This window comes from Rhodnius prolixus, unplaced genomic scaffold (assembly GCF_049639745.1).
Source record: "Rhodnius prolixus isolate KJV_2025 unplaced genomic scaffold, Rpr scaffold_9, whole genome shotgun sequence".
NCBI lineage: Eukaryota > Metazoa > Arthropoda > Insecta > Hemiptera > Reduviidae > Rhodnius > Rhodnius prolixus.
The window spans coordinates 26,440,473-26,468,281 of record NW_027411604.1 but is presented as its reverse complement, the minus strand read 5'-3'; the positions used below and the strand labels follow the sequence as shown (position 1 = coordinate 26,468,281).

General features: G+C 32.5%; 1 protein-coding gene across 2 annotated transcripts in view; it reads right to left on the bottom strand.

Moving 5' to 3' along the window:
• Positions 1-27,486, bottom strand: part of mtd (TLD domain-containing protein mustard) — a 510,063-nt gene extending 482,577 nt beyond the window's left edge. Inside the window, exon 1 of one of the 2 annotated variants that reach the window (XM_074129454.1) lies at positions 27,430-27,486. The gene's annotated coding sequence lies outside the window, so the exon portion shown is untranslated. The remainder of the gene's footprint in view (positions 1-27,429) is intronic. The other variant, XM_074129449.1, reaches the window with a different exon arrangement.
• Positions 27,487-27,809: the final 323 nt, after the last annotated feature.

Here is a 27,809-nt window from a genome sequence, read left to right as displayed (position 1 = left end):
GTAAAATTATGGCCGTTCTATATCTCCCACCGTGAACCACGTATTCGTATGAAATTTTGTTCTCTTATACACTTTGTTTTTCTCAAATATAAACTATAGTTATTTTGAGCACAGATCTATAAATGTAGAAGATATAAAGGATTGAAAATTTTTTGGGTCATGAAATTCTGTAAAATTATGGCCGTTCTATATCTCCCACCGTGAACCACGTATTCGTATAAAATTTTGTTCTCTTGTACACTTTGTTTTTCTCAATTATAAACTATAGTTATTTTGCGCACAGATCTATAATTTTAGAAGATATAAAAGGTTGAAAATTTTTTGGGTCATGAAATTCTGTAAAATTATGGCCGTTCTAAATCTCCCACTGTTAACCCCGTATTCGTATGGAATTTTGTTCTCTTGTACACTATGTTTTTCTCAATTATAAACTATAGTTATTTTGTGCACAGATATATAAATGTAGAAGATATAAGGGGTTGAAAATTTTTTGGGTCATGAAATTCTGTAAAATTATGACCGTTCTATATCTCCCACTGTGAACCCCGTATTCGTATGGAATTTTGTTCTCTTGTACACTTTGTTTTTCTCAATTATAAACTATAGTTATTTTGTGCACAGATATATAAATGTAGAAGATATAAGGGGTTGAAAATTTTTTGGGTCATGAAATTCTGTAAAATTATGGCCTTTCTATATCTCCCACTGTGAACCCCGTATTCGTATGGAATTTTGTTCTCTTGTACACTTTGTTTTTCTCAATTATAAACTATAGTTATTTTGTGCACAGATATATAAATGTAGAAGATATAAGGGGTTGAAAATTTTTTGGGTCATGAAATTCTGTAAAATTATGGCCGTTCTATATCTCCCACCGTGAACCCCGTATTCGTATGGAATTTTGTCCTCTTGTACACTATGTTTTTCTCATTTATAAACTATAGTTATTTTGTGCACAGATCGAAAAAGGTAGAAGATATAAAGGGTTGAAAATTTTTTGGGTCATGAAATTCTGTAAAATTATGGCCGTTCTATATCTCCCACCGTGAACCACGTATTCGTATGAAATTTTGTTCTCTTATACACTTTGTTTTTCTCAAATATAAACTATAGTTATTTTGTGCACAGATCTATAAATGTAGAAGATATAAAGGATTGAAAATTTTTTGGGTCATGAAATTCTGTAAAATTATGGCCGTTCTATATCTCCCACCGTGAACCACGTATTCGTATAAAATTTTGTTCTCTTGTACACTTTGTTTTTCGCAATTATAAACTATAGTTATTTTGTGCACAGATCTATAATTTTAGAAGATATAAAAGGTTGAAAATTTTTTGGGTCATGAAATTCTGTAAAATTATGGCCGTTCTAAATCACCCACTGTGAACCTCGTATTCGTATGGAATTTTGTTCTCCTGTACACTTTGTTTTTCTGAATTATAAACTATAGTTATTTTGTGCACAGATCTATAATTCTAGAAGATATAAAAGGTTGAAAATTTTTTGGGTCATGAAATTCTGTAAAATTATGGCCGTTCTAAATCTCCCACTGTGAACCCAGTATTCGTATGGAATTTTGTTCTCTTGTACACTTTGTTTTTCTCAATTATAAACTATAGTTATTTTGTGCACAGATATATAAATGTAGAAGATATAAGGGGTTGAAAATTTTTTGGGTCATGAAATTCTGTAAAATTATGGCCGTTCTATATCTCCCACCGTGAACCCCGTATTCGTATGGAATTTTGTCCTCTTGTACACTTTGTTTTTCTCATTTATAAACTATAGTTATTTTGTGCACAGATCGAAAATGGTAGAAGATATAAAGGGTTGAATATTTTTTGGGTCATGAAATTCTGTAAAATTATGGCCGTTCTAAATCTCCCACTGTGAACCCCGTATTCGTATGGAATTTTGTTCTCATGTACACTTTGTTTTTCTCAATTATAAACTATAGTTATTTTGTGCACAGATATATAAATGTAGAAGATATAAGGGGTTGAAAATTTTTTGGGTCATGAAATTCTGTAAAATTATGGCCGTTCTATATCTCCCACCGTGAACCACGTATTCGTATGAAATTTTTTTCTCTTATACACTTTGTTTTTCTCAAATATAAACTATAGTTATTTTGTGCACAGATCTATAAATGTAGAAGATATACAGGATTGAAAATTTTTTGGGTCTTGAAATTCTGTAAAATTATGGCCGTTCTATATCTCCCACCGTGAACCCCGTATTCGTATGGAATTTTGTCCTCTTGTACACTTTGCTTTTCTCATTTATAAACTATAGTTATTTTGTGCACAGATCGAAAAAGGTAGAAGATATAAGGGGTTGAAAATTTTTTGGGTCATGAAATTCTGTAAAATTATGGCCGTTCTATATCTCCCACTGTGAACCCCGTATTCGTATGGAATTTTGTTCTCTTGTACACTTTGTTTTTCTCAATTATAAACTATAGTTGTTTTGTGCACAGATATATAAATATAGAAGATATAAGGGGTTGAATATTTTTTGGGTCATGAAATTCTGTAAAATTATGGCCGTTCTATATCTCCCACTGTGAACCCCGTATTCGTATGGAATTTTGTTCTCTTGTACACTTTGTTTTTCTCAATTATAAACTATAGTTATTTTGTGCACAGATATATAAATGTAGAAGATATAAGGGGTTGAAAATTTTTTGGGTCATGAAATTCTGTAAAATTATGGCCGTTCTATATCTCCCACCGTGAACCCCGTATTCGTATGGAATTTTGTCCTCTTGTACACTTTGCTTTTCTCATTTATAAACTATAGTTATTTTGTGCACAGATCGAAAAAGGTAGAAGATATAAAGGGTTGAAAATTTTTTGGGTCATGAAATTCTGTAAAATTATGGCCGTTCTATATCTCCCACCGTGAACCACGTATTCGTATGAAATTTTGTTCTCTTATACACTTTGTTTTTCTCAAATATAAACTATAGTTATTTTGTACACAGATCTATAAATGTAGAAGATATAAAGGATTGAAAATTTTTTTGGGTCATGAAATTCTGTAAAATTATGGCCGTTCTATATCTCCCACCGTGAACCACGTATTCGTATAAAATTTTGTTCTCTTGTACACTTTGTTTTTCGCAATTATAAACTATAGTTATTTTGTGCACAGATCTATAATTTTAGAAGATATAAAAGGTTGAAAATTTTTTGGGTCATGAAATTCTGTAAAATTATGGCTGTTCTAAATCACCCACTGTGAACCTCGTATTCGTATGGAATTTTGTTCTCCTGTACACTTTGTTTTTCTGAATTATAAACTATAGTTATTTTGTGCACAGATCTATAATTCTAGAAGATATAAAAGGTTGAAAATTTTTTGGGTCATGAAATTCTGTAAAATTATGGCCGTTCTAAATCTCCCACTGTGAACCCAGTATTCGTATGGAATTTTGTTCTCTTGTACACTTTGTTTTTCTCAATTATAAACTATAGTTATTTTGTGCACAGATATATAAATGTAGAAGATATAAGGGGTTGAAAATTTTTTGGGTCATGAAATTCTGTAAAATTATGGCCGTTCTATATCTCCCACCGTGAACCCCGTATTCGTATGGAATTTTGTCCTCTTGTACACTTTGTTTTTCTCATTTATAAACTATAGTTATTTTGTGCACAGATCGAAAATGGTAGAAGATATAAAGGGTTGAATATTTTTTGGGTCATGAAATTCTGTAAAATTATGGCCGTTCTAAATCTCCCACTGTGAACCCCGTATTCGTATGGAATTTTGTTCTCATGTACACTTTGTTTTTCTCAATTATAAACTATAGTTATTTTGTGCACAGATATATAAATGTAGAAGATATAAGGGGTTGAAAATTTTTTGGGTCATGAAATTCTGTAAAATTATGGCCGTTCTATATCTCCCACCGTGAACCACGTATTCGTATGAAATTTTTTTCTCTTATACACTTTGTTTTTCTCAAATATAAACTATAGTTATTTTGTGCACAGATCTATAAATGTAGAAGATATACAGGATTGAAAATTTTTTGGGTCTTGAAATTCTGTAAAATTATGGCCGTTCTATATCTCCCACCGTGAACCCCGTATTCGTATGGAATTTTGTCCTCTTGTACACTTTGCTTTTCTCATTTATAAACTATAGTTATTTTGTGCACAGATCGAAAAAGGTAGAAGATATAAGGGGTTGAAAATTTTTTGGGTCATGAAATTCTGTAAAATTATGGCCGTTCTATATCTCCCACTGTGAACCCCGTATTCGTATGGAATTTTGTTCTCTTGTACACTTTGTTTTTCTCAATTATAAACTATAGTTATTTTGTGCACAGATATATAAATATAGAAGATATAAGGGGTTGAATATTTTTTGGGTCATGAAATTCTGTAAAATTATGGCCGTTCTATATCTCCCACTGTGAACCCCGTATTCGTATGGAATTTTGTTCTCTTGTACACTTTGTTTTTCTCAATTATAAACTATAGTTATTTTGTGCACAGATATATAAATGTAGAAGATATAAGGGGTTGAAAATTTTTTGGGTCATGAAATTCTGTAAAATTATGGCCGTTCTATATCTCCCACCGTGAACCCCGTATTCGTATGGAATTTTGTCCTCTTGTACACTTTGCTTTTCTCATTTATAAACTATAGTTATTTTGTGCACAGATCGAAAAAGGTAGAAGATATAAAGGGTTGAAAATTTTTTGGGTCATGAAATTCTGTAAAATTATGGCCGTTCTATATCTCCCACCGTGAACCACGTATTCGTATGAAATTTTGTTCTCTTATACACTTTGTTTTTCTCAAATATAAACTATAGTTATTTTGTACACAGATCTATAAATGTAGAAGATATAAAGGATTGAAAATTTTTTTGGGTCATGAAATTCTGTAAAATTATGGCCGTTCTATATCTCCCACCGTGAACCACGTATTCGTATAAAATTTTGTTCTCTTGTACACTTTGTTTTTCTCAATTATAAACTATAGTTATTTTGTGCACAGATCTATAATTTTAGAAGATATAAAAGGTTGAAAATTTTTTGGGTCATGAAATTCTGTAAAATTATGGCCGTTCTAAATCACCCACTGTGAACCCCGTATTCGTATGGAATTTTGTTCTCTTGTACACTATGTTTTTCTCAATTATAAACTATAGTTATTTTGTGCACAGATATATAAATGTAGAAGATATAAGGGGTTGAAAATTTTTTGGGTCATGAAATACTGTAAAATTATGGCCGTTCTATATCTCCCACTGTGAACCCCGTATTCGTATGGAATTTTGTTCTCTTGTACACTTTGTTTTTCTCAATTATAAACTATAGTTATTTTGTGCACAGATCGAAAAAGGTAGAAGATATAAAGGGTTGAATATTTTTTGGGTCATGAAATTCTGTAAAATTATGGCCGTTCTAAATCTCCCACTGTGAACCGCGTATTCGTATGGAATTTTGTTCTCATGTACACTTTGTTTTTCTCAATTATAAACTATAGTTATTTTGTGCAGAGATATATAAATGTAGAAGATATAAGGGGTTGAAAATTTTTTGGGTCATGAAATTCTGTAAAATTATGGCCGTTCTATATCTCCCACCGTGAACCACGTATTCGTATGAAATTTTGTTCTCTTGTACACTTTGTTTTCCTCAATTATAAACTATAGTTATTTTGTGCACAGACCTATAATTTTAGAAGATATAAGGGGTTGAAAATTTTTTGGGTCATGAAATTCTCAAAAATTATGGCCGTTCTATATCTCCCACCGTGAACCACGTATTGGTATGAAATTTTGTTCTCTTGTACACTTTGTTTTCCTCAATTATAAACTATAGTTATTTTGTGCACAGATCGAAAAAGGTAGAAGATATAAAGGGTTGAAAATTTTTTGGGTCATGAAATTCTGTAAAATTATGGCCGTTCTATATCTCCCACCGTGAACCACGTATTCGTATGTAATTTCGTTCTCTTGTACATTTTGTTTTTCTCAATTATAAACTATAGTTATTTTGTGCACAGATCGAAAAAGGTAGAAGATATAAAGGGTTGAAAATTTTTTGGGTCATGAAATTCTGTAAAATTATAGCCGTTCTATATCTCCCACCGTAAACCACGTATTCGTATGAAATTTTGTTCTCTTGTACACTTGGTTTTTCTCAATTATAAACTATAGTTATTTTGTGCACAGACCTATAATTTTAGAAGATATAAGGGGTTGAAAATTTTTTTGGTCATAAAATTCTGTAAAATTATGGCCGTTCTATATCACCCACCGTGAACCACGTATTCGTATGGAATTTTGTTCTCTTATACACTTTTTTTTTTTTTCAATTATAAACTATAGTTATTTTGTGCACAGATCTATAATTTTAGAAAATATAAAGGGTTGAAAATTTTTTGGGTCATGAAATTCTGTAAAATTATGGCCGTTCTATATCTCCCACCGTGAACCTCGTATTCGTATGGAATTTTGTTCTCTTATACACTTTGTTTTTCTCAATTATAAACTATGTTATTTTGTGCACAGATCTATAATTTTAGAAGATATAAGGGGTTGAAAATTTTTTGTGTCATGAAATTATGTAAAATTATGGCTGTTTGTAATGGTTGAGGAGAGAGTTGTTGGTTGTGGATGTTGTTGGATAAATAACACTTTTAGTATCGGTATAAGATATTATATTTGTATGTGACTGACTGCCACGGACTGTATACTTTACACTACTAGAACAGAACAGACTGACTGACGTGGCTAAACGATGTGTACAATTGAAGTGCAAGACTTTGAACCGAATCCTCGAACTGAATATGTATCTCTCAATGAATCTCACTGAATATATCAGAATTCCCTCTTGTTCTTATATACCTTCGCCGAGCCTCCCCTCTCTGTTTGCCAAGGGGGCTGACTCTCTCTCTCTCTGGCTAGAGTGGATGAGTGGTGGGGGGTTCACTACCCCTACATCATCAATGGTTGAGGAGAGAGTTGTTGGTTGTGGATGTTGTTGGATAAATAACACTTTTAGTATCGGTATAAGATATTATATTTGTATGTGACTGACTGCCAAGGACTGTATACTTTACACTACTAGAACAGAACAGACTGACTGACGTGGCTAAACGATGTGTACAATTGAAGTGCAAGACTTTGAACCGAATCCTCGAACTGAATATGTATCTCTCAATGAATCTCACTGAATATATCAGAATTCCCTCTTGTTCTTATATACCTTCGCCGAGCCTCCCCTCTCTGTGTGCCAAGGGGGCTGACTCTCTCTCTCTGGCTAGAGTGGATGAGTGGTGGGGGGTTCACTACCTCTACATCATCAATGGTTGAGGAGAGAGAGTTGTTGGTTGTGGATGTTGTTGGATAAATAACACTTTTAGTATCGGTATAAGATATTATATTTGTATGTGACTGACTGCCAAGGACTGTATACTTTACACTACTAGAACAGAGCAGACTGACTGACGTGGCTAAACGATGTGTACAATTGAAGTGCAAGACTTTGAACCGAATCCTCGAACTGAATATGTATCTCTCAATGAATCTCACTGAATATATCAGAATTCCCTCTTGTTCTTATATACCTTCGCCGAGCCTCCCCTCTCTGTGTGCCAAGGGGGCTGACTCTCTCTCTCTCTCTGGCTAGAGTGGATGATTGGTGGGGGGTTCACTACCCCTACACCGTTTTATATCTCCCGCTGTGAACCACGTATTGATATGGAATTTTGTTCTCTTATACACTTTGTTTTTCTCAATTATAAACTATAGTTATTTTGTGCACAGATCGAAAAAGGTAGAAGATATAAAGGGTTGAAAATTTTTTGGGTCATGAAATTCTGTAAAATTATGGCCGTTCTATATCTCCCACCGTGAACCACGTATTCGTATGAAATTTTGTTCTCTTGTACACTTTGTTTTTCTCAATTATAAACTATAGTTATTTTGTGCACAGATCTATAATTTTAGAAGATATAATGGGTTGAAAATTTTTTGGGTCATGAAATTCTGTAAAATTATGGCCGTTCTATATCTCCCACTGTGAACCCCGTATTCGTATGGAATTTTGTTCTCTTGTACACTTTGTTTTTCTCAATCATAAACTATTGTTATTTTGTGCACAGATCTATAAATGTAGAAGATATAAAGCAGTGGTTCTTAACCGGTGTTCCGCGAATATGGTCCAAGTGTTCCGCGAAATTTCAATTTTAAATGTATTGAAATGTAGAAACTCAGGAAAGATACGAAAACAAAAAATCGTTCCTTTTTTTTTTAATTTGAATTTAATTTTATGTTCTTGCTAAATATCGAATTTCAAATTATTTAATGTTAGTGTTCCGGGAGAAAAATATATACATATAATTGTGTTCCGCGTCTATGAAAAGGTTAAGAACCACTGCTCTAGATTTATCTATGCGAAAGTAATTTGTGAAGAAGTATTCTGAAACCAACAATTTAAACATATTGTTCAATGCTATGACTACAATCTACTTATTTGTACCTCTTACTAAGTTTAAACCTCCAATAACAAGTTAATTATTATTAGAGTAAGCTAATTACATGTATTCCAATTTCCTATACGTGGGTCCTTATTTTTTAAATATTAAATCCTATCTTATTTCTTTAGTTTGGGTGATTTAAATCAAGATCAATTAGGTTTATAATTCTTGAATTTCACTTAGCATTTCTATGAGCCAAACACAGGTGTTAGCATAAGAACAGCTTCAATAGGATGAAAAAATAAATGCCAGTTTCAGTCATTATAAAATTTATTCTGCCGAGCTTTCGACCTAGGGACTAGGTCATCTTCAGGGCTAGTTTAGAAAGTAATACTATTACATTTCAGGGTTGGTATGTCTTCTGTCTTGTCTGTTCATGGACTGAGAGTGATCGGTCTATGTGTAATATGTATTAGGTTGTGTTACACATAGACCGATCATACTCAGTCCATGAACAGACAAGACAGAAGACATACCAACCCTGAAATGTAATAGTATTACTTTCTAAATTAGCCCTGAAGATGACCTAGTCCCTAGGTCGAAAGCTCGGCATAATAAATTTTATTATGACTGAAACTGGCATTTATTTTTTCATCCTATTGAAACTATGAATCAGTCACCAAAAAGAATGAACAACAATAAGAACACCTAGGGAAGGGATTAGCTGAGTGGTTAGCGAGCTGGACTCCCACGCGGAGGTCCCGGGTTCGAATCCAGCTGCTGACCCTTAGATTTTCTCTTCCTAGGAGCTTCTTACAGCTCACTGTCCGGTGATGGACAGTGTTGTCTGTAACGAGAGAACACTGTCCGGAGGCCGGCAGTGCACTGAAAAAAGCTCCGGGCGCCAATAACCATAGATGTTGACGCGCCTTAAATCATAAAAAAAAAAAAAAAATAAAAAAAAAAAAAATAAGAACACCTGTTAACCTTGCTTGCTTATTCTTTTAGAAATGAAGATCAGAATATGAGAAGAAGCACAATCTGATGGATGCTCTTAAGATTCTCTCGACTCCATTTCAATGAAGAAACAAAACAGTAAGAGGGTTTAAAAGTGTAAATTAGTTAAAGAGGAAGGAGTTGAGAGGATGCTAGTTTTACATCAATAAATTAGACGTTGGTGATACGAGTATGTAGAACTAACAGTAGAGTTTTGGCCATCTAGCTTTACATTAGTGTCTCGAAAAACGACCTTAGTCTCTAGCTAATATCTATGAACCATACCTCATCTCTAGGCCCACAACTCTTCGTCTCCACAGTATCACAAAATATGTAGCTAGTGCATCTGCGTGTTAAGAAGGCTTTTATCATTTCCAACACTACCATCCTTGCCGCTTTTGCAGATGCTGCTGCACCTACCCCACTTTAGGAATCACCATATGAGACCTATACATAATATTCAGCGAGAGAAAACATTCTGAATCAGCTGAAAATATTCTGACCCAGTTGCAAATATCAAAATATCATCAAAAACTAAACTTCATCTGTTTTACAATATTTGTCATGCAGCCAGAAGTAATATTCAGAAAGTGAGAATAATAATACATAATTATATTTTTAATTAAATGGTTTAAACACAAAAATCAATTATAACAAGTTATTTATTAATTAAAAAACTCACACTTAATTTTGCTAGAAAAATTGATCCCATTTTAAATAAATATTCAAGTTGGAATGATAATGTTTCCGTTTGCTTTATTGCTATAAGCCTTCAATTTACAATTCAGTTCAATTTACATGACTGTAAATTCAATTATAGGTCCACTGTAATCGTTTGTTTCTGTCCTTTATATCAAAAGCCCTTTGATAAGTGAAGTGCACAAAACCTATTGCAAACTACATTGCATTTTAGAGTCCATAAAATACTGGCTGTTTTCCATAGAAGGTTCTTTTGTTGTTTTAATTAATAAATTGCAGTTCCGAAGTGTACATAGAACTAACTTCTCATTGACAGTTTTCTGTAATCGTTAAAGTTTTGTTTTGCTGCAGCCTAAGGCTTTGAGGCGATGTTACCAACGATTGCGAGAGTACTTTATTTAGGTACCAAGGGCGGGTTCTATTCAGGAAAAGATCCAAGTTTAGTATAAAGAGCGAGGCTAGAATCTAGGTCTTCTTAGGAAAGAATGTGTCCTAGAAGGATTAAAATATTTTGTCACTATTTTTCAAATTCACGATTTCCTCAGATTTTTCGAGCAGATCAATTCTTGTTGGGTGGATAATACTTCAGTTCTATAAAAATCAACATAGTTGCAATAATCTGATAGTTTTGGATGTCTAACACTAGGTTAACAGGAATTAATAATGGGTCCTCAAATATTTCAGCATCAACTGAAGCTTATTACAATATTTTCTAACAACTATATGATAAACTAATACAATTTTTACGCATGCTGTGTGTTCTGGTAGAAATGATGTGATCACGCAATTTCTATTTCAGTAGCTTAATCTTCTGTGGCGGATTTTCATGATAATATATAACTGTTTTAGCCTTTTGATTAAATATTATTGTTTCTGCATTGTAATCATCAAAATCAATTTTTTATAATAATTACTGTTTACTACTTTTAGCAGTGTTATTTTTATAATTGAATCTATTGTTTTATTATGAGTAATTTTATTATTGTTATCTTTAAATTTATAACTTGGGGCACCTGCTCGCATCTCTCGTTAACCCCTGGCTATTGCCCATCTCCCTGCCACAGCTAAGATCATATGCGTAATTCATTTACCATGATTAGTGTAGCTTTAACTTTAAAATCTGTGAGAAGTTCAGATTTATTTTTATCCTACATCTGCAATTTCCACTGAACAGATGAAGTTGGATTAGTTTTTTTTCAAAGATTTAAACTCTGACTTTATTTATGGTGAGACGCCTGCATTTTAGTGTTATTTTATTAGTCACTTTATTTATTTTCTAAACTATAGCACATTTTGGCACCTTTGAAGCTGATAAATGATAAGTATTACTTGAAAAGAGAATTCACCCAATGGTGAGTGTACTCCTGAAGAAGTGTCCAATCTTCACTGTGCCCCGGCACTTCATCATTAAGAAGTTAGCTTCAACCATCTTAGAGAATTTCCTGGTAATGCAGACTGTTAAGATATGAGTGATAAGCCACAACTGATATCTTTGCTATTATTTTCTTACATTAACATCATTCATTTAACTCGGTATAGTCACTTAAACATAAACATTTGTCTAGTGAATTACGTTCTTGTGTTACTTAGTTTAGCATACATTATATCTATTGATACAGTGTTTATTATTTCTCCACCAATTCTTCCCTCACAAGTGCAAGCTTCTTTAATAACTACTTCGAAGTTTTTTCTGATTATAAAGAAAAAGAATGTCAACAACATTGATCAGTTACTCCGATCAAGATTCAGTTAGTTGCTGTCTTAATTAAAAAATAAGTAAGTAGAACTAGTTTATTACATCATAAAATTGAGAAATTGGAACAGAAAAACTGTAATGTTGTTAGTGAAAGCCATCTTTTCTCTTCCAGGGTGAATTTAAGCTTTAATCTTTGTGGATCCCAGAACAAAATTAGGCAAAATATGTTTTCATAAAAGACCTGTCAAGAAAATATTCTTCAAGATAAATTTAAAGAAAATATGTATGGAGGTATTTTGAACTTTATTAATGATGGCCCACATACTATAAATTGTATTAATATTTTAAATTCTTTCAGCAACAAACTTGTTGAGTATATTAAACACACTGCAACTGCCAGCAAAACTGGTCGGCGGCCAACTTATGGCATAGCTGGATAATTAATATTTATGGTTGGTTATGTTGTTAATTTACGTCATATCCAATTGCAGATTTTTTGTTTGTTCTTGTTTGTATCGTATTGCGTTAACTCTGAGAAACAGAAGTCCTTGTATTTATACTTGGCTTTATAAAGCCGAGCACTCCAATACTTTCTTGTCTTCTGTCTTCTCCAGCTTCTATTTGTATCTTAATTAATAAACTATAGAATATACTTATGTTCTGATTGAATAAATGTTAAAATAATTAGTTGAATACAGGTAGGTCATGATTAAAAGTGACAACTTCAATTATTTAATCTGCATTTGCATGATTGGACTTCAAAATTTTTCTTTTGCAACTACCAGAAATCTCTGATAACTCTCATCTCACTTTTCTTTTTTTCCTTTGACTGATGTAAGTTGCCAAGTGTCCATTTTCCTGGCGTCGTTTGGCATGTAAGTTCATGATGCATTACTTTTTTTAAAAATACTTTTTTCATGATGTTACGGCGGTTAAGTTAATTAAGAGATTGCCACTATTTGAGCAAGTACACCAGAATCTTCACCAGATTTATCAGATTCATTAAGGCCATAAGATGACTTATCCCTCCCTCAACATCAACTTGTTCTCTTAAGCAAAATGGCCACTTTTTTTTTTAATAACAATTTTTAAATCTAGTCACTCTGTACGCTGATTAAGGGCAAATTCTCCTGTGATTTCTCTTAGCGCATGTTTTGATTTAGTAGATGTTTTTTTCTGTATGACTTAAAATAACCAAGAAAGGCACTACTGTCATGTTTTTCTAAACATTCTCAAGATGAAACTGTCGTTGATAGTATTTTTGCCTTCATTGGCACAGAAACACTTTAGAGTGACTACACAAAGACTAATGTATAAAATCGTGCTGGCAAATTAGATCTATACTCAAATTCCATAGAATTTCTGTAGCAGAAAACCACGCAGTTTTTACTTTTATTTATTTAATTTTATTTTTTGCCCATCCAATCATATTCCTTCATCTGAGTTAAATGAACTGAACATTTCTACTATATTGCTAAACTTTATCTCCGTCGTAAGATGTTTTTTGTATCCGTCCAAAAGTAGGATCAACTGCCGTCCTAACCAAATTTTTAATAATTTCTTCCATAATTCACAAATGCCATGATTATGGTCGCATCAATGTGATTTAACGTTTTATAATATATTGGGTATAGTTGATGCTAACTTTTTCTCAGCTACCAGCATTTATTGAGATCACATTAACATTTCCCAGATTTCTTCCAACACGAAATGCATGCTGTCAGAACTTATGCCATCAAGTGCCCTGTTTACCAAGCTATGAATGCATGAATTTTTAAACACAGATTGACAAGAGAACAACAAACTTAGTAACTATAAAGTTAACTTTCTCAGCAAAATCAATACTTGTTAAAGTTGTAAACCAAGATTTGTCTATTAAACAGCATGCATATTTTAGCATTTTAACGATTGTAATTTACATAATTCTGCAATTATAAATGGAGTTTTTCATTTCCACCAATTGTACTGTGGCAACACTGTTTGAGAGAGTGTGTACGAGGGACTTACTGTGTGTAATATGGCGGAGAATGTTAAAAAGATATTATATATTCTGTATTCTGTTGTGTTTTGATTTTACTGTGTGTATAATAAAGGTTGTCGTTCGAACTTTCTTGCGTTTTCCTTTTGTTCCCAGAAAGAAGGAGACAACAGTACTTCATTCCTGGCGAACTGTTTATTTTTTTTTTTATTCGCAGTGTATATTTAAATAAATGAAACTTTGATTATTAAAACTTGTTGTTATTAGTGCTTTTTAAACTAATTATTAGCAGTTGAGGTTCAAGTTATAATTAAGGCTAACTTTTTTATTTCAAAACCCAAGTATTCTTATCCATTAATTATTATTTTTAGATGAAACAAAAATGTTTGTTTTAGATATGATGTCACTTCTACATGAAAACATGTCCGCTTTTGGTACACCTCAGCTTAGAATGTGTGTATTTATTCTCGAGTGGGTGTTCCGAACAGATTCTGTTTTTCTTTATCTCCCTAGAGCATCAAACGAGAATCACATGGAAAAATTCCGATCCTAAAATCAGAATAAGTATATTGTAAACAGAACATAATTCTTTAGAGTACCTACGTCAATGAAAACTAAAGAATGTTTACAACGCAAGAAGTGGTCAATCCGCAAAAAATATCTGAAGAGCGTTAAGTTCGTAAACGAAGTTAAAATAAAGGAAATATTTTTTTTGGAACTTTTTCATAAAACTTTAGGTTGGAAGGCTGTCTGTCGTTCAACCTGTTAGTTCTGGAGTTATTAAGTGGTTCCATTATCTAAATTAAATATCGGATATTAAAAAAAAAAAAAAAAAAAACAACAAATGGCCAATGATATCCTTGGATAATGAGGACCATCGGACCATCTAGGAGTGGCAGTCAATTACATAACAACTTTTCTTTAAAAATATAAATTAGAAAAACCATCAACAACATTCTGTTAGTAATTTGTGGATCTTTCTATGATTTAAAATTGTGGCAAACTATTGTAAATTAGTTTGAAAGTAGGTATTCAACAAAAACTGAGCATGACAAATTTTCAACAGATATTTGTTATGCACCTAAGGAAACAATGTTTATGCTGCAAAAAAATAAAATAGAAGAACTATCCGACATTGTGTTTTTTATTGAATTTTTACTTCTTTTTCTCAGGTAGTAGTATCCAGTGGTAATAAATCGTAAAAATACGAGTATAGTGCGTTTCTTTAGAAGGTAGAGAATAAGAAGATGTAATTTTCTTCTATTGTGGAGAACATTCTATTATATAGAGGAAAAGAAATGTACATTAAATGAGGATCTTAGAGGAAACCTCTGGCCATAGAAGTACCGAACTACCGAACAGCTCTAGAATTTAAAAATAAATCCGAATAAGAAAGTTACAATAAGAATAGAAAACATGAAAAACTCAAATGGCATTATCTTATTATCTTACAATAACCTGCACAGTTATTACTGATTCTTCTCTTCTTCAAAATTTTAGCAGAAAATTTAATTACTTCTAACAATATAGAAGTACAAACTAAAGAAGACATATTAGGGTCCTAGAACCTTTTAAATAGATATGATTAGACGTAAAACGAATAATTTCAAATCATAGGTTTCAAACCTATTGATAGTTCTTCTATTTCTTTTAGCAGCATAAACATTGTTTCTTTAGGTGCATAGGTCAGATTTTCGAGATAAATCGTGGGACTTAAATCGCACTTTAGAGAAATGGCCAAAGTTACTCGGTCCTTAGAAGTGCACTAAATCGAATTTTTTTGGAGGGGAAAATGATTTTAACATGTTGCAGATGATGATTCAAAAACTTATTCATTTATAAACTCTAAAATTTGTTTTCAAATACAAAAAAAAAATTATTTTTGTTTACTCTAGCCATTAAAGTAGTTTAACTTGAAGCAAACAAGTTAATTGAAGCTTTAAGCAAATCAATGTACCAACTTTCGTTCAACCTGATAACTTAATTCAGTGTCTGACACATTGAGTTATAACACTTCACTTAATATACTCACCAATTAGTTGTAAAGTTATAAACTATTAGCGTTAATTGGACAACATATTACTTACAACTTTGCTTAAACATTAATGTTAATCTAATTTGTAGTCGAATGTTTTTTTTTTAATTACAGAGTTCGTTCGACATCAATGGATGCAAAAGAAACTTCAGTTTCCTTACTATGTGAAATCAAGCTTCTTCGTTTGGAATTAAACTAATTTTAGATCAATATTATAAATCAGTTACTTAAGCAACAAGTATTCATCAATGTAAAAGTCTTCTTTCAACTTTTGGATGATGCAGAGAAATATTTGGTTAGTTCATGTTCTAGATATGGCCAACAATTCACCCACCAATATAAAATCATATCCCATTCATTCCAGTATACAATACTGCTGCTTCTTTCCTACAACAATAACCGACATATTGCCAATCAATGCTTTATTCCTAGGGATAAAGCCGTAGATATTATCTAGCGCTGAGGATAAACCAGTTTCAACAATCTCTCTCAGCTGATTGAGAAGCCTTTATTATTTGAATTTAAATTTGTTATTTATTTCTTTATTGAATTTAATTTTCTTTTAAGATGGCTAAAAATGTTTTATGAACATATGAACGTTTACTTCAATGATTTCAGCTCTAACATTCTGTGTTTCACTGTAAGTGTAAGATTTCTTTTCCCCATTTTACCAGGAGATTTCTAATTAAACGAGCATTCATTGAAATCACATACAAAATAAAATTATCGATGAATAAAATGCAACAAAATATTTATTTAAGACTTATTTTAAAACCCATCTGGGCGTATGAGGTAGAGCTGTGGGATTCAACCAAACGCACCAATCTTCACAAATTTCAATTTGTGCCATCTAAAATACTTCGATCCATTGCAAACACTTATTTATTTATTTTTGTTTTGTTTCTATAAACAGGTTTAAGTTTTGTTTTTAATCCCCTAAGTCGTAAAAACCGGTTACAAGAAACTCAAAATTAACCTGCAATCACAGTCAAATCCTCTCGCTCAAAATCTTTCTTCTAGAACTCTTCCTGACAACCCAACAAGACGCCTTAAAAGTCAGTGGCCTAATGGTCTCTCTTTCTAATCTACCCAAAAAGGGACCTTGAGTTTTTCTTGTAAATTCTTACAAATAAACAAACATTTCAGAAAAATAGATTGATTACAATGGTTCCGATTGACTCTAAAGAAACATGGTGACAACATCTAAAGCCAAATATTCATTTTTCTAGTTCTGCGATTTTGCTTTTTTGAGTTATAATCAGACGAAGCATTTTGTAAAAACTAATTTTTTCAATTTTCAAACTTGTGTTTCTAGAAAATATTCAAAATTAAAAGATTGCAGAATTTTAATACTTCCTCTAATCTGGTACAAGAATCTCCAAATGGTAGAGTGTAAACATTCTTTTTATTATGGAAATGAATTTAATGACGAAATGCGAACTTCTAACTCAAGTATTTAATTACTATCTAACTTGTACCTCTTTAATTACTACCTGGTATTTAATTAAACTAACAAAACAATCACAAGAATTGAATGCTACGCTTAAACTCATGAAAAGCGCAAAATTCAGCAACTCTAATAAAATATTATTGTTACTAACTTTATATTTTCCATGATTAAACTTTATTATTGTCATGAATTGTCTTCGACGAAACAACCAAACCTAGTTTTAGCTCTTACGATAAAATTACTTTAATCTTTCATTAAATGCAAATTACCTGTATACTGAATGGATTAATAAAGTTCCTAGTAATACGGATGAAATATCTAATGAGATTTTGATTACCGAACCTAAATGTACCTTCATAATTACACCGTGGTGGGTTAACATATAGACTGTAAGTTTATCTATTTACAGGCGTTATTATCGATAATCACTGGAAACCGTTTTTCTAGGACTCTGGCCCGGTACTCCGGATACCAGAGGTTCCGTTTACAACACCTCTACTTTTGTGCTAACCATCGTCAGACGCATCGCATGATACCTTGGCTCAGACTAATTGGCTTGTGGTTCTGTGTGGGTGTTTGGAATGTAATTTTTCCTTTTTAAATAATTGTGGCGCGTAAACATCAGAGGGCAATGGCGCTGGAGCCTTTTTAGTCCACCTCCGGCCCCCGCAGGTATTCTCTCGGTTGAAAAAAAGACTGTCCACCATTTGTGCCGATCAAAACTCAGTTATAGATGCTCCAAACACCGAAAATCTATGTCCTAAGTAAAGTAAAGTAAAAAAGTAAAGTAATCGCCTATTTTTTCAGGCGGGGCTTAACGTCCAACTACCATTTACTAGGTGTCGTGGACGGAGGCGAACAGCAAACGTAATTTACTATTTCTCATTTAACCATTAAATAAAATCCAAGGCCAAGACCGGGAATCGAACCCAGTACCACAATGCATATTAGCTTTGCAGGTCTCGCCAACCTCTATGTCCTAAATAAGCGGTGGGTATTTTAAGAAAAAAAATCATAGGTGCTATTTTCAAAAAATAAGTAAAATAGGTTTCGATAAATGAGTTTATACTTTAAAACTATTTATAAGCTGAAATCTAGCGACTAGATAGAAGGTAACTAGCCACAGAAAAGAAATGTCAATGAAGTGCTTTGAAGTCTCAACCTGAACTCCAGTTTCGAGCTCTGCTTCTAGAGCTAACTGTCTAGCGATGGACAGTCTTGCCTAAAACGATGAAACACAGATCTTAAATAACAGTAGTAATAACAAAGTTACACAATCTTGTCAAAAAATCCTTGACTAATTCCAAGATCAAACTGTAATATTATTTAATTACAACGTTCATTTCATATGTTAATCAAATTATATAACTAATGAGTTTATTTCGGCACTATTATTTAGTATTCCACATCCTTGCTAGATACGTGATGATGAAATATTAGCGTAAAACTTCTTTCTTTCAGTCCAATTTACTAGCTGTTATTACTTTTAGAGTTAACTCACTGTTAGATAGTAGTAACTCGTGTTATTTTATTGCATGACTATGGCAAAAATCAATGACTACAATATTACCCTAATCATGAAGGTTATTAATTGTTGTACAACTTTAACGTCTTTAAATTATGTACTAGAATAGTCAATAGGTCTTAGTCATTCTTTACAACAAAGTTAATCACATTATCTAATCGCTAAATCTTTGAAAAATAAAGAAGTGAAAAAGCGTTGATATTTTTCATCACAATAACTAGAACATAACTTGCTTTGATTGTCTCTTCAATAACGTTACAATGGTTTCATTTAAGTTCCATCGGATTGGAGAGATCAAATGGTACAAAGAATTATCTCAAACTCCACTTTCATGTCAAATGTGTAGAAAATTTGCTTCCATTTTGTATGAATAAGATATTAATTAGTTGTTAAAAAACGAGAGAATTGAAGAGACAGAGCTGAAGCATGGGGTTTATCAAGAGTTTGATGGAAAGTAAAATCTCAAAGGTAAGAATATTTAGGAAAATCACTTTCTAAATTTAATATTTCTAACTCACCGAATCCGTGAACAAAAATCTACTGTTCTATTCCAACATAATGTGCTCTGAAGCTTGATGCCAGAGCCCTAAACAACACAGCAATTTTTAAGCAATACTGCCGAAATTTGGTCAACAGCTAACCAATAGCTGCTTAGAATCAGTGTGTATCTTACAAGTCATCACATCTGCCCTTGCTAGTCTAGAAAGGTAGCACATCTTCTGTCCCAACGGTGAATGATCGTGGTCTTTAACCAGGCCAGTCCTAATGCCGACTTAATCTGGACTTGTGTCCATTTAGTACAGGCCAGAACATATTTCCAAGGGTGTTCTATAAGAAATGGGTCCCAATCTCTTGCCAAGGCGCTGTTTGGGTGGAAGGTAATGGTGCCTTACTGCCAGACTGATGGCGATGCAATCGGTATTCCGCGATATGTAACAATAGATGGAAAACTCTGGACAAAGCAGAGCTTATACTTACTAGATTTAAAAGAAGTCATCGCAATAAAAATTTAAAACTTCAGCTTCAAATTCAAATAACTTCTTCGAACAAACTATTAAATTTGAATGATGTGCAGTTTAGTCGTATAAAACCAAATAAACAATGATAAATTATAGCTGAACTAGAAATGTGGAGGTCAAAGATTGAATGTAATGTGCATTCTATGGTGGCAAGTTGATTTAGGAGGGTAAATGAAGAAGGAACAAAGACAGGTGCCAGTGTCCAGGAAGGTTAGTTGGCTACAGTTGGAAGATAAATGAAAAAGTGGTAGAAAGGATGGCTGGTAGGGGTAGTGGGCGAATAGAGGTAATAGGGAATCTCTCTGTCCGAACAGAGGAACAAGCAAGGAAGATTTAGGGATTAGGTAATCTCAGTGGAGAGGAAAATAATACCCATCCTGTCTCTATCCTGTAAGAGTCATTTTCTTCTCTCCGGTAAAACTGGACTGAGGACCTACTGGACAGTTCACACCACACATTCCAACAACCACATCTTCTTTCACAACGGTCTGATCTAGATTCTGTTTTACTTCCATTTACAAGAGGGCTCTTTTGACCAACTTTGTCAACTGGAAACGCTATTTTACTGTTTTCCCTCACCCTTGGTTTTCAAGATTTTCATTATGTATAGCTCAGTGACTGCACAAATATAAAGGTCTTTCACCCTTATCCACATTTTTGCCAGGAAAATGGATTTAATTTAGGATATATCCAGATTTTCCTGGATATGGGTTAGATTTGGTGGCGTTAGAATTTTGAAATCGTACTATCAATTTCTAAAATGTCGAGATTATGTAGATGTGTGGTAGCAAAACTATTTACACTCGTAGGACATTAAACTCCAATTATAACATTCTTTTTAGGACTATCATCACCTTACACAGGCTTTGCGAGTACTACTTAATTCCCAGTGGTTCCATTAAAAAGCAAAAACCTAGATTGCAGCTGAGATTGGCACAGAAGCCAGCAATCAGATTTTTTGAGGTGGCAACTTACTCAATATTCAAACAGGTAGAAAGATTCGTCTAAAATGTTTTAAATCTTACCCACGACCAAAAAATTCAGAACAGAAGGCACACCGTCCCAAATAATATAATTGTTAATAAGCATAAGTAATTTATTTTGTGAACTGTGTTTTTTGTATCAAATTAATGTACATTGCAATCGGTTACTGTAAAATATGTTCCACAGACCTGAAAATGACCTAAGTCCCTAGGTCGAAAGTTTGGCAAAAATTAGACTCAAAATTATGACTGAAATTAGTAATAATAATATTTCTTTCTTTTGTATGAATGAATCAGTCACCAACAATATTCTACAATACACATTATTGTGACGATAAGATTTGCAAAACAAGTAATTGTGAAGAAATGGTAAAACTAAGTCACATATTCTTTAAATGCTCAATCTTTGACTAGCTATGTCCTCCAGAATATGACGGTGAATTTCTAACTTTTTTTGAGGCCTGATAGTTCCTCAATGTTTTACAGTTATTATTATCTCAGTTATTTATAAAAAATGAATGAAAATTTTCTGTTACAAAACTGTATTATTAAAATTTACTGGCTTTGATTCCCGGTCAAGCTTTGGATTTTATTTAATGGTTTATATGAGAAATATGTAGTAAAGTACAATAGCAACTAGAACGCCTTCGTCCGCAATATCGCTTGAAAAGCAGTTGCAGCTAATTGACAGTAGTTCTAACAAGTGGCAAGAATTTCTGTACTAGAAAATGATTATACCAAAATCTGAAACTTTGTAACTTCAGAATATTAACCAAATTAATGGAGCAGATTGTGGCCTGCTCCATGCAATTTTCCTTTTAAAACAGGAAATAAAACATTTAGTCCCTTTTTATTGTTTACTTGGAGTATAGAAATATGGTAGCATATTGAAAGCTAATAGAACTTGAGCTTTACAGACTTGTAGGACAGAATAACTTTCAGCTGTAGTTGATTGCACAATACTCTTACTTAATATTTTTTGCTTTATATGATAAATGAAAGCAGAAACAAAAACATATTATTTGATTGAAAAGAAATCTAGCTTGTTGTCCTAGTACAAATCTCTCAACGATTTAAAATTAATTTTTACAATAATTTGCAAATGGCAGGCAATTAAAAAAAAATACAAGTGTTTATTGAAATTTAAACTATTGTTTTCTTGAAGCATGCTTTTACTTTATCAATGTTACCAGTTTCATTATCTTGACAATAACATACGTTATAATAATACAACTCATTGTGAAAAATGTTATAAACTTGGTGACAGACATCTTTTAAATTAATTATCTGTGTCCCTTTACAGCAATTTATTTCGTGAATGTGTTTATATAACTAATCCTTATGTGGCATGTTGGAATAGCTGACTAAAGGAAACTTACTAAAATCAATGTGTAAACTATATGAGGACTAAAATAGTATGCAAATTGCTGCATAAAGATAGAGGATAGAGGTTACTTTAAATATAACTAGTTCATGTAAAACAATGCATTATGTTGTTAATACAATCAGCGCATTGCATAATTCAATTTATAATTTTTGTTATGTTTTAAAATCTTGTTAGTATGTGCAATTTTAATTACAGAGTTATATGATTGGTGGAGCGAAATATCGACGGGTTGACTCTGACTTGAAGCAACCTTTCTAATTGTCGATTCATTAAGAAAAGTTGGGGGACTACGGCGAGTCATAAAAGTACTCTAAAAAGAGTTGGTCTTGTTCTTGGGTGAAAGGTGTTCATCTTATGATAACGCTACAATCGTAGGTAGAGTCAGAAATAGTTGACATTCAGAAAGAAGTGAACCATGGTCTTGCGGCTTAAGAAGACATCCTACTGCGACAGTTACTGCAATGTTTATTTTATTTCTTAAGATAAAGGAAAATTATTATGATTTGAAGTTATTTATTTTTAATAAACAAGACAAAACAAACCCCAAAGAAGTTGGATTAGAAGTTCCATTAAATGGAGCCTATGGATGCTGGCAAACAGCTTTAAAGGTATTTGAAAACTTAAAACCATTGGTTTCCAACAATATGGATAATCTTGAAAAAGGTTTCAAATGAGTTCGGTTTCTATTTTGTACCACCGGATCTTTGTGGTTTTGGTTTCATCCAGCTCTATTGTTTCTGCTTCCTGATATCAGAAAGATCTAGTTTGTGAAGGTTTTAACTTTCTATCCGCACTTAGGATATCCAGTGATAAAGAACGTTACACCAAACACTTTGCTCTTTAGCAGTTCCTGCCCATTAAACTTCATGCTGTATCCGGTAGAAAAAACTAATCTCTGTGATGATCAAGTTCGAACAAGATCTAACAGTTTAGAAAAAAACAACTGACTGTGATCATATAAGGCCATCAAATTGTGGGTAACTTGTTCCCTACAATCATAATGGGATCTCGAGACCAACAATCTCTATTTGGTAATCGCGTGGAGCTCGCTACTTGATCGTATAGGACTCTTCTTCATGGAGTTTTGATCTCTGGGAACGTCATCGCTTCCTCAGCACTTCTCAAGATATTACTCTGTCAGTGAAATAAGAAAAGACTGCATAAGACTTAATTTCTTCAATTTACATAATTAGTGAACTTAAATGAAATTAAATAGAATTAATATAACGTTAAATTTAGGTTGTGCAATTTTAATTTAAAAATATTCCGCACAAATTCATCATTTTTGGTAGAACCTTGCGATCACGGACAAGATGTGCCACCAACTACGGTAAATTAGGACAGGAGATCCTTGTCAACGTAAAAAGAAAAGAATAAATAACTCAGTAATTGCTCCTAATTATACGAGTTAACGTACGCTCTGTAGATAGAATACAGTACACTGCAAAACAGGAATGTGATTAATGGCTAATGTTTGCTAGCGTTTAACACCATTATTGTGGATAATTAGCCATTTTGATTGCATTCTAAGGTCCCATGTGTTAGAAAAAAAAAAAAAAATAACGTAATGTACATTACCTGTAGTTTGTAAAATGGTTCAAGTGGAACCTCACCTAGCAAGAGGTTTAATTAACAATATGATCTTATCATTTGGTATTGTGAGAGGTAATGGATGGGGAATTCGATACATATCCTTGGCTCGAGGCTCGATACATAGCCTTGTCTTTGTGCTGGTTTATCACAATCTGTGGGCTAAAAAGGAAATGAAGATGATGAAAGAAATTATGGGAAAAATTTAAAACTACCGAAATACTTTGTTTTGTAGCAGTAGAAAGTGGGATAACCTCGAGATTACAAGTGGTTATCGGGAACCCAGTGAAGTCCGACCAACTAAAACCTCCGATGCTTTTCAGATTAGTAATATACTTTAAATGAACATGTTCCCAATCGAAGATATGAAGGTTGCTGGCCAAACTAAGTCCAAAATTAAAATAAAATACTAATAGACTGCATGCTTTTGATTAACCATTGATGAGCAATGAGCCTTCCAAAACTAGATTTAATCATTCAAAAACTAGCACGAAGACCACGTCATTAATTTTATAAGGGTAGGCTTTATTCCCAGTTACCAAACTAGATGTCGTGGACGGGACAAATGAGAATACTTCCTTCGTTACCAATATCTTCTCTTAGGATAAACTTTAGAAGATATTTTCTTAAAAAGTCAACTTTAGAAGATAAACAGCTAGCCAACTAGTTTAAACTATGAAACAAGTATGTAGCAACAATGTAGACGTAGTATCGATTAGTGAGACATCTTAAAGATAGTTTAACGGATAATGAAGATAAAGCCACCACGTAAAATGAAGATATGGAGCTGTACGCAATTGGGTTTACAGATAACATGTGCAGGACAGGTACAAGAGGAGATATTGCTATTGCATGCCATGTAATGAGTGCAAGGTTACGTTAGAACAATCAAACCTTGATATTTTCTTTTAATCACAACATAAATTAATCACACACTAACCTCTTGCAATATAATTACATATTAAACATGTCTTTCGTCTATTTTATTGGAATATTTACATATATCTTGTCAGGGCTCTTTTATTTTATGTTATTTATTTTTATTTTGTTAATTTATTCTATCGATCTGTGATGATTCATGTTTTTGACATTGAAAAGGCAACATTTTGGTGATCTTTTGATCTTTTCACATGTCACACGATAATACTGTCGATTAATAATAACTTTTGAAATCTTGAAATACATCATGGATGTAGATATTTTAATGAAATTCCTCTTTAAACAATACATTCCAACGCCAGATCTGAATTTTCTCTCACTTCTTAATGTTCCGGACATCTATGAAATAAGGTAGGACACAATTAGGCTGGCTTTTGAGTATAAATTCACATTGACTATGAAACATTTTTTAAATTACCATTACTCAGTGCAAGAGCCTTCTCGGTTGAATTCTTGAATCCTGTTTGGCCGAGGCGACAATCTTTATAATCATAAAAGCATTGGCAAATCATTTTTATTGGAAGTAGTTCGTCAGTATTTCAGAATGAAGTCTTCATTATGTTAGATTGTGCCTAGCTAATATCTTATTGACTAGAATCGAAAGAATTGACATCTTCTCTGATAGTTGGCCACATTTTTATTTTTTTTAATGAATACTAAAAGTAATTGGATGCCTTTACTTAACTTGTCCGCCAGTGAGCCATTAAGAGACATACGAATAACGAAAAGTTGGACAAATTCGCGAAGGAGAAGACTTTGCGGTAATCTTCTAATCTTCAAGAGAAGACAAAACTGGAGAGACATTGTTTTCGATGCAGTAATCTGGCCAAATATCGTCCAGCATCAATTGTAGCAACGAACTCCTTCTCTTAAACTATTTTTTAAATTGGTCATTTTTTTTTTTTTTTTTTTTTTTTTTTTTAATTTAAAGCTTCGACCAACGTATTCTTGTAGGCCAAAATATCACAGTGCCATATTTATCTTTAACGTTGCTGTAATTTCTTGAAAACTGCATTTCAACGTGGGGAATTTCCAACATTCAGTCAGTCGAAACTTCTTTGCATATGTGTAGATCTATCTTTTATTTGATACATTTTAAATGGAAAATAAGCAGTTAAATAAGAAGTAAAATGTGGTTCCATATTACCTAAAAAACATTAATAGATATTCTAAATAAAAGTAGAAGTCCAAATTTATAGAATATCAAACGAAAGGAAGAGCTAGTTTCATGTAACTAAGACGGTTCTGCAATATTTAAACCATTCGACTCGTGTAGCAAAAAATATTTCCTAACTCAATGAGGTACTACTATCCAGCAATGCACGTTGACATTGCCGGTTAGCTAAACTACTTTACAACAGGCACTATAAATTATTATAGAAAATCTGGTCAGGTCCGCATTGTTGGTGAATATCGTTGATTTTATCTAACGCAGTGAACATCCTTGATTATTTTCGGACTTCCTTCCATCATCAGAGTTTAATTAATCAATTTATTTTATTGAATTGTTTACCAAACACATTAATCTACCTCAGATGGTGGACAATTGAGAAACTGGTTCGGCATACAATAAATATACAATGGATAAAATCAAAAATATTTTGTAATAATATGTTTATAATTACATCTTTTTGGCCTGTAAAGTAGGAACACCTTTTACGAACACAAAATACAACATGAAAAACAAAACAAAAAATAATTCATTAAAAATAAATTAAACTATTGGATTAAACTGTACAAAAACTGTATGAATAAAAATGATGAGAAAGCCTAATATGTAAACTAAGTTAGTTAGCTAAAAATTAGCATGTATATGCTAATAAAAATGTAAATTTCTAAGCATTTTAGCAATAGTGAATTACTAATACATTAATATCAAATACATTAAATTGAATTAGTTGAAACCAATTGTAGCTTCATGAAATATCTAAGTTAATTTTTAACCTGTTCAGCAGTAAACAGAAAATAAATACAAACCCAAAATTTGAAGTGAATCAAATTTAAAACTAACATAAGGAGAGAATTATTATTTAAAAAATGCATGACAAAAAATTAAATATATAAATAAATAATATTAAACCGGAATTGAATGTTACAATGATTAGTAAAGAAAATATTATTTTAAATTTTATGGGATTAAAGCTATCAAATTTCTTGTGAGGAGTGCTACTACTGGATAGTTCTTCCCTCATTAATTATTTTTTATTCTGAATAGCTGTATTATTTATGGTAAAATTTTGCCTTTATAGTAATCAAATAAAGTTGAAAACAAAAGTTATTTAAACAATTGGATTTTTGACACATGAACAATGTTCATTGAACTTGTACTTCATTTTCGAGTTATTATTCTTTAGATTTTTTTTTAATTTAGTGCAAACATCTCAACGATTATCTGCAACTATGATCTGATCTTCTACATACGACAACAACAGAGCAGATCTGTTCTAGCACCCAGCGGAACATATAGTATTTAGATCGGAAGAACGTTTCTATGTTGCTAAAAAAATATGATGAAGAATGTGAGTGTAAATGTTTCCTCGCCCAAAATTCCTTCCACATCATCCGGTTCTTCAGAATGGTTACCCTCGGACGCAAAATGGACATACTGCAGCGAATGGTCTTAACCAGTGATTAAAAGGTTATATTATTTAAACTAATGTCGATAAGTTTCACACATACTCACTGCCACAACAATCCTCCTGCAATGCCTTGTCGTAGTCTATCCCTTAGCGATCTCTGTCGAGCTGGCTTCACCCAGTTGTCCATTACAGTATTTTGCACTCATCTGTTAAAAATAAAACATTAAATTAATTAGTAATTTAAAACATTGATGAACAAAATATAGTAAATCTCTCCCTCAATATATGAAAAAAATAAAAAGAATATCATTTTAAATTGTCACAGCATCTTAGCTGAACCGCTGCAAGAAACTTTATGGAATTCAGCAAGAATTCTAAAGCTTATACTGTTTAAGGGCATTAAATAAGAGAAAAAAGGGCAGCTTTCCTCGCCATTGCAGGGTTCAAACAGAGCAGGGACTAGCAGTTTTTAAAGTGATATTTT